This window comes from Sinohyriopsis cumingii, chromosome 11, assembly GCF_028554795.1.
Source record: "Sinohyriopsis cumingii isolate HCF-2022 chromosome 11, ASM2855479v2, whole genome shotgun sequence".
Classification (NCBI taxonomy): domain Eukaryota; kingdom Metazoa; phylum Mollusca; class Bivalvia; order Unionida; family Unionidae; genus Sinohyriopsis; species Sinohyriopsis cumingii.
Window position 1 is genome coordinate 42,750,070 of NC_142971.1, and position 7,946 is coordinate 42,758,015.

The 7,946-nt window shown below is 35.0% G+C and overlaps 1 long non-coding RNA gene across 1 annotated transcript in view; it reads right to left on the reverse strand.

Moving 5' to 3' along the window:
* The window catches only part of LOC149788015 (uncharacterized), a 41,048-nt gene extending 38,309 nt beyond the window's left edge, over nt 1-2,739 (reverse strand). The window contains exon 1 of the long non-coding RNA XR_016424134.1: nt 2,550-2,739. This is a non-coding gene — a long non-coding RNA (uncharacterized LOC149788015). The remainder of the gene's footprint in view (nt 1-2,549) is intronic.
* Nucleotides 2,740-7,946: the final 5,207 nt, after the last annotated feature.

Below are 7,946 nucleotides of genomic sequence, written 5' to 3' on the forward strand. Positions count from 1 at the left end.
TGCATAGCGTAAATTACACTGCCAATGTGTGTGTTGTGCGGACTAAATTTTCCCAGCAGGAATTAAGTGTAGACTTTAGCTACAATCAACAATCAAATGACCTGATTGGCTGATATGTAAGTCTGAATTACAACTGACCAACCAAATGTCTTAAGTCAATCTTAATTTAAGACCTAAGTTGGTGAAATGGAATCCTGGTAAAAATATGGCTTCTTCTCAAAATACAACAAAACAGTAACCCAGTATATGATTCATATTATTAACTACCTCAAACCTTCATTATTATTGTTGTTGCTTTCTATCTTCTCTCAGAATCATCAAATTTGTTTTTGTCATCATATATCAGTTAATAGATACTAATTAATTTTGAATTTGTGCTTTAATTGACCATATTTTCGTTTTAAAATTGTCTTATTCCACACGTCTAAGCTTTGAAGCTAACCTTGTTGTTAAACGTTTTCCGAAATCGACTAAAATGATATTTTTCACCTGTGTAAAAATCCCCGTGTTGCTATTTTCTTTAGTTAGAATTGACTGACTCCTCTAGCACTTTTCATCATCATAAAGAAAGTTGGATTCACCAATTTTCTTGGACACCAGTTTTTTTAGATTTTATGGCTGCTACAGACCACAAATGTAAAGAAACAACAGTGAACGAATGACCTTTGACCTACTACCCCATCTTCAAATGGGAGTACCACTAAAACTTAGAAAATCATTATTCACTATAACCAATGAATCATCTGTATTTTGATTTTCGTTCGTGAAAAATCGTATGGATCGTCATCCTCATGTGTGTGTGTGTGCTAATCCATTCCATCAATTACTGACGATCAATATAATTTCCTTTTTTCATGTAGAGAAGAACAAACACGATTTTGTATGCAACTTTAACGAATAAACTAACTGAATAATAGTATATACCACAATGATGTGTCAGACCTTGAAGCCCTTATAACAATATGGCCGATTAATTTCGAACACTTGTGTCCATAATCTGGGCCGCAAGAGCCTATAGGACACACGGTTGGTACTAATTGTATCCAAAATGGGAACCAGCCTGGAAATGGGTAAACATAAAATAGAGAATATATGGGTTTGGCTGGCCAGGATTGTTTAATAATGTAAGTTATTTTTGGCAAAAAAGAATCTCTTCAGACCTTATCCTACTTGTAACTGAAAAATAGAGATATTGTTATATTGTTTCAGTCCTTTAACAGTCTTGAGTTTGGAACACTCATAATTGAAATTAGCGCCTGACTCTTTCGTGCGAAATTGAAAGCACATGTTTATATACATGTAGGTCCAGAAAATGCCGCAGCTCATATCCTTTTCTCTACACTGAAACTGACATCCAGGTTTCATCTTTACTGATAAATATAGGTTTGATTATGAGCACTCGGAAATATAAAGCTATTGAATGTTTAATATCATGGTGTTTGCATAGATTTACTAAGGGAACTGAATTAGTACCGTGAGTCTTATATGCTGGATATTGCTGCTTAGTCGCTAAGTCATATATAAAAAGGTATATCGCCAATAACTGGTATCTCGATTGGCCGATAACTGGTATCTCGATTGGCCGTTGCAGTGAGGTTTGTTTTTAAACTGCCGAAGAAACATAATCCAGAACAAAGATGTTGAACAGTATAGTAGATAATCAAGATGAATTCAGATTATCCATATATTCTAGGAAACAGTTTACAAAACTTGTCAAACTTCTGCAACCTATTTTGTGAATCTGCTGATTTCACTAATTATACTTTTACATTATATAAATTCACAAATACTCAGAATTACTGCTAAGATGTGTTTATATATATATATATATATATATATATATATATATATATATATATATATATATATATATATATATATATATATATGTATGTATATATATATATATATATATATATATATATATATATATATATATATATATATATATATATATATATATATATATATATATATATATATATATATATATACGTGTGTGCGCATTTGCAGAAAAGTTCATGAGAGAAATTCTAACTTAGCCAACTTCGCATTTACTACTCATAACAGTTTTATTTTCTTACAGATTCAATCTTTTAAAATCATTCTCCTTTTTTGAAATATAAGTTGAGGTATATTTCAGAAGAATTCTTCCCCATTAACAAATACAGTAAACAATACTCTTTTAGTATGAAGACTGGAAAAAATTCGGTCTAGTTACTGATTTTGTTCATTTTTGTTGTTGTTGATTTTCTATCCTTACTCTGCGGACTTGGGGAGATGCTGAAAAAGTGTGATGCGTTTTTTTTTTGTTATATTGTTTTTGGGGGGAGGACGGGTACGTTTTGATTTTAAGGAAGACGTGCGGACTGCTGAGTAAAAAAAATCTCGTGTACCAAGGTTACCCGCGTGATCACGCGAGGGTTCGTTTTGCCCCTTCTACCATACTTAGTTCAACCAGCCCTCTCGCGTGTAAATATGAGATCTTCGATTACGGTGGTCTGGTAAATGTATTTACAAACGATTGTAATTGTTAACACTATGCTTACCAACACATGATACAGTCGCTGATTGGTTGGCAGGTTAGTCACCGTTCTCAGCGAAGACATAGTTCTCTTAAATACACAGTTTTGGTAGTTTCCTTTATGGTTTGAACAGGCATTATAAAATATACTTGTAATACACGTGTTTGACTGGCACCATAATTTTGCAAATCTGCAGAATGAGACACTGACTGTACGAAAGGGCCACGCCCTACCCACTGGCACACAAACAGTCTGCTATTTATAAAGTACATTATAGACATGTTTACACGTTACACGTATAACTTGTGTATAAATAATACTCACTGACTTCAGGATATAGATAGATCATTGTACCCAAGAGAAAAAGAAACAAACAAGAAATGAATGAGCTACACTTGTCGGTAACAATGAATTGTACAGACCTCGACCAGACTCAGTCGGCGTAGCTTCCTGGAGTCACGCGAGATTCTGCTTGAACGAGGCTACTAGCTCTATCGTGCAATGCAAAAATGAAGATACAGCTGTCTAAAATTAGTTTAGTTAGACAATTTTGTACCTTTTTTTTTGCCAGTTAGCACCCTTGCACCAGTCTACTAGTTCACATGACTATGCATTCACTTCCTCACCCCCACCCCCACCCCGAGGATTTAACAATATTTAATTGAAGGAAAGCGCTATATGTGCATGGGAACCTAATCTCTGGAGAAGTGGAAATAACATCCAAACTAACTGTACAGTCCCAATGGAATTTTATTTATAAATGCAAGATGTACAGAATACATACATACATACATACATACATACATACATATGTGCTGGGCTGAGAAGAAATTACATATCCCTTAATTCAAATTTGTATATATGGAAAAATGATTATATGAAAGGCATTTATATAGAACGAAGAATGACACAAATAAAATCAAACACGTCAGACAGGATGTTACAATACTGTAACTTACGCTTGTGTACGCGTACTTGGAAATGTACTCCAGCCAAGCCAAACAATTCGTTTTTTAAAGGGTCGGATATTATTCATGACATAGCTAATTGTTTATTCTGCCTTCACCAAATCATGAGCAACTGTACAGTCAATATATATTTTGTCATCTTTAAAATTGATGTCGCTAATGTAGGTCTTTGAGTAACGTGAGATCTGTTAAGTCTGTTCAAGGGGTTTTAAATACGATAAGCATAAATAATTAATATGAATTCTCTAGTCAATTGAATGGCATTTATGAAAGGTGTCACACACATAAGAATTATTAGCCAAATAGTAAACACAAAACCCTAGACCACTGTACATAAATTAAACATGGTGGCAGAGCATCTCGACCAAGTGAATTATCTTTGATTTGCTCGACACCAGCGATGGTTCGTAGGAAACTTGACTAATAAATGTCCACCTTGAAAAGAATTTTGTGAATGCTATTTTGCATTTATATCCCATAATACCTACTGTAATTGATCCAAAGAATAGAACATAACGCCTTCGCAAATTCGAGGTCAATCCGAATGAATTTCTCCTGTATTACATTTCATTACATTGAAATAATGCTTAATATTAAGAATTTAATAATAGAATTTTTATGTCTAGTTATACAAAACGTGAATCTCTACGTGATTATGTCACTAAAGGAATTCATTCTAAAAGAAAGAATATATACAACGGAAACTTACGATCCACCTTTTTATTACGGTATGTTTCAATAGGAAATACATAAGCGGAGATAGAGAGAGACGGAGAGAAAGAGCATGCGTGTCAGCAACTGATAAGTCTACAGACAATACGCCACCAACGATTTGGAAAACAATGAATTGTTTTTCGTTGATAACGCACTGTATGAAAATAAATCTAAATCGTGTGTGTGTGTGTGGATTTTTAACTAACATTTAAAAAAGATCAGTCATATCGCTACGATTTCTGCAGTGTGTCAGTTTATAGTGATGTCTTGCACTGGGACATCATGCCGCAGACATGTAGCATGATGTTCCACCCAGTCGCATTATCCGGACACCAGGCCGTTCAGTCCTAACACAAACCTCTGTATGATGAGCGCCTAGCGAGGCAGCTGTTAGTACCATTTTTGTAAATATCTTAGGTATTACTCGGCCGCGGTTCGCGACCTCCCGCGTTTGAGTCGGACACTCTAACCACTAGGCCACCGTATATAAAAGTAAAGATGCTGGAGGCAACCGTTCCAATAATATCATTCTTATCTAAAGAAAAGCTGTACATTTATAATCCTCCTAATTTTTCATCAATAACTGATTTTTTTACATCTGACCTCTCATCACCATTAACTCCAAAAATGTACATTCTTCTCCTACGCTATGCAATCTTATGATGACACAAAACTTTCTGGAAAAATATTACAGAGAAACATGTGATTTTAAAGTTATTTGTACATTTTCAAACAATCGGGGAGCAAACAGCAGACTAGATTTCGAGAAACATGGAATAAAGTAGGCCACACACACACACACACACACACACACACACACACATATATATATATATATATATATATATATATATATATATATATATATATATATATATATATATATATCACTGGGGAAAGGATTCATGCGAACAATTAAAAAAACAAAGGCACAAGTTTATTGTTTTAGTTCTTTATTATTGTTCACTCTGTATTTGTACAGCGAATTTCTTATTCTTTTTTATTTTAAACTGTGTGATTGTTCAGCTCTCCGTTTCTTTCTTTTTTGTATTTTTCTTCTGAGACGATTTAATTATCCTAATATGTTCAGACTGATATACTGCTGAACATCTACCGATTTTAGCATTTATCACGGCATCTTTATAAACCCCAAGCTTTTCTGTGATGATATTGTAAGGGTCTGTCCGTCCATCAGTCCTTCTATCCCTACGTCTTTCCGTACATATCGTAGTATCATTCCACGGTACTTTGAAGTCCAACGCGTTTTCACCACTCTCACTGCGAGTCCCAGCAGCAAATCACGCTGCACAGATGGTGCGAAAATTGTCACATTTTTAACACTTCTAGAAATCAATTTAGATGTTTAAATTTGGTGGCCTCGCTGTCCACTCGTGTGGCTTGATAAATCCTTGAGCCCCATAGTACCATCATATATCTGACAGGGCCCGGCATGTGTCCACTTAATTACCTCGTTTTCTTTGATTCTGACCAATCGGAATCAGCAGGTTTCTGTTTCATGAGTGATCTCCTCAAATGTTTACATTCCGCTGTGTACTGTGCAGCAGACAGGTAACAAAGTCCCGCTGTTAGCTTTGAATAGCAGCCCGCATTAAGTGCATATAAATTTGTTCTCTTGGCGGAATCTGTCGTGCAGCTTCTTCAGAGAGTCATAAAAGACCTGTCTGCAGCAATCGAGACGGTCAGGTTGATTTACCGTGAGCGATGTTGAATGTATTCAGCTCGAGAGTCTAGAAGTTATCGAGATTGACTGCACGAGGAGGTCCAAATGAATTTCGGCAGGCCAAGTTAATTTATATGAGCGATGAAGCTGTAATGCTTTCCAAGGGGTCTGCAATTGAGAACTTGTTGAAATATGGTTGTTAAAAAGCATTTGCAGTGAGTAAAAAGGATTATGCAATGACAGACATGCAGCTGCAATTATTCTTTTTATATGTTGACTTCATGTATTTCGAAACCAATTCATTCCATTTAAGAGACCATGATGCTAGTACTACCAAAACTAGTCCTTTTCTCTTTGAATTTCTATTTGTTGTTCCTTATCCAAATAATTATCATTCTCTTGCAAAATAAATGAACAAAGCAAAGTGATACCCTATTCGGACACCGACATAATGGTAGCATTGTACAATTATGGAGGGAGAGGCGACAGTGTAGCAATTACATATTTCTTACTAACGTTTACTCATATATCGATGAAGAAAAAATACCAAAGAATGCAGTTACTGAAAAGAAACCAAAGGTAAAGTACATTTATTTTAATAGGTAATAGAGCTATCCATAAACATTTCATTCAGTCCCGTACGCAATGTATTAAAAACAGAGACAGACCCTCAATATTATTTATAGAGTCAAGTAGCAATGCATTAAAAACAGAGACAGACCCTCAGTATTATTTGTAGAATCAAGTAAGCAATGTATTAAAAACAGACAGACCCTCGATATTATTTGTAGAGTCAAGTAAGCAATGCATTAAAAACAGACATAGAACTCTCGATATTTACTTGCACAGTCCAGTAAGTAATGTATTAAAAACAAAGACCTTCGATATTATTTGTAGAGTCAAGTAAGCAATGTACTAAAAACAGACACAGGCCCTCGATATTATTTGTAGAGTAAAGTAAGCAATGTATTAAAAACATAGACAGACCCTCGATATTATTTGTAGAGTCAAGTAAGCAACGCATTAAAAACAGGGACAGACCCTCGGTATTATTTGTAGAGTCAAGTAAGCAATGCATTAAAAACACATAGAACCCTCGATATTTACTTGTACAGTCCAGTAAGTAATGTATTAAAAACAAAGACAGACCTTCGATAGTATCTGTAGTCTCATATACAATGCACTGAAAACAGAGACAGACCCACATTATTATTTGTAGTCCCGTAAGCAATGTATTAAAAGAAGAGACATACCCTCAGTTTTATTTGTAGTCCCGTTAGTAATGTATTAAAAACAGAGACAGACCATCGACATTATTTGTAGTCCGTAAGCAATGCATTAAAAACATAGACAGACCCTCGATATTATTTGTAGAGTCAAGTAAGCAATGTATTAAAAACAGAGACAGACCCTCAATATTTTGCACAGTCCCGTAAGCAACGTATTAGAAACAGAGACAGACCCTCACTATTAGTATTTGTACAGTAAGCAATCATTATAAACAGACAGAGACCGGCCATCGATATTGTCTGCAATTATATGGATAAAACAGGAAAATAAATGAAACCGGTATGTTAGAAATACCTTTACACCATAGAAATGCTTTTCAAAATATTTCACCAAATGTCTACAGAACTGAAATGTAGGATACTGTCAATGATGCTAATAAAAGCATTTGTTAATATTGTAATATTGTAATGATCGGCCATCTACCCCTTTCACTATAAAACAGTTGGTATGATCGGCCCTCTACCCCTTTCACTATAAAACAATTGGTATGATCGGTCATCTACCCCTTTCACTATAAAACAATTGGTATGATCGGCCCTCTACCCCTTTCACTATAAAACAATTGGTATGATCGGCCATCTACCCCTTTCACTATAAAACAATTGGTATGATTGGCCATCTACCCCTTTCACTATAAAACAATTGGTATGATCGGCCATCTACCCCTTTCACTATAAAACAATTGGTATGATCGGCCATCTACCCCTTTCACTATAAAACAATTGGTATGATCGGCCATCTACCACTTTCACTATAAAACAATTGGTA